A 711-nucleotide genomic window follows, 5' to 3' on the forward strand; every position below is an offset into this window, starting at 1 on the left:
TTCCATTCTTCTGTACTGTTAGGCATGGCCACATACCTGAGTTCTGGCCAAGAGCTTCAAGGAGAAGTCAGCTTGGGGGCTTCTGAGAAAAGCTGAGAGGAAAGTTCTTTAACACCAGCCACTCCCCTCTTCTTGCCTTGAACATGCTGGTGTTAAGGACAAGATGCTTGGAGCTGCAGCAGCCATCTTGCAACCATGAGGCACCAAGCCTAAGAACAAAGACAGCATACTGAGGGTGACAGAGGGGAGTGAGGAAGTCATCCAGAGCTATTGCACAAACCTGGAACTGCCTATTGCTAGACATCTTGTTATGAGATAATTAAATGTCTTTATTGCTACAGCCATCGTTAGGTATTCTGTAATGTGTAGCCAGACACATCCTGACACTTTATTATAAAATGAAAGATTATTACACCCTCTAGTCTGTTTTTCTTTAAGGATCACAAAAGCCTTTCCAGAAGCTCTCACCAAAACCATTATCTCAGATGCTCCTTCTGCCAGATTTTCTGCAGCTGCCCATTAATATAACTTCTGGAAGTCGGCAGGGCATTCGCAGGTAGTGTTGCTAATCTATAAAGCTGTTTTGACAGTGCTGTGTACTATATTATTAGTGGCACAAAGCAGGCAAGTTAATTTCCGTTCCCTCTGAAATACACGAAGGAATAGGGTATAATTCAGTCCTTTGTGGGTATTAAAGAGAAAATCATAAAG

General features: G+C 42.8%; 1 protein-coding gene across 1 annotated transcript in view; it reads right to left on the bottom strand.

The window, feature by feature from the left end:
• CHST11 (carbohydrate (chondroitin 4) sulfotransferase 11) overlaps window positions 1-209 on the bottom strand; it is a 308,394-nt gene extending 308,185 nt beyond the window's left edge. The window contains exon 1 of the mRNA XM_010853408.1: window positions 37-209. The gene's annotated coding sequence lies outside the window, so the exon portion shown is untranslated. The remainder of the gene's footprint in view (window positions 1-36) is intronic.
• Between the last annotated feature and the right edge of the window lie 502 nt (window positions 210-711).

The sequence above is a fragment of the Bison bison genome, unplaced genomic scaffold (assembly GCF_000754665.1).
Source record: "Bison bison bison isolate TAMUID 2011002044 unplaced genomic scaffold, Bison_UMD1.0 scf7180017864327, whole genome shotgun sequence".
NCBI classification, from domain to species: domain Eukaryota; kingdom Metazoa; phylum Chordata; class Mammalia; order Artiodactyla; family Bovidae; genus Bison; species Bison bison.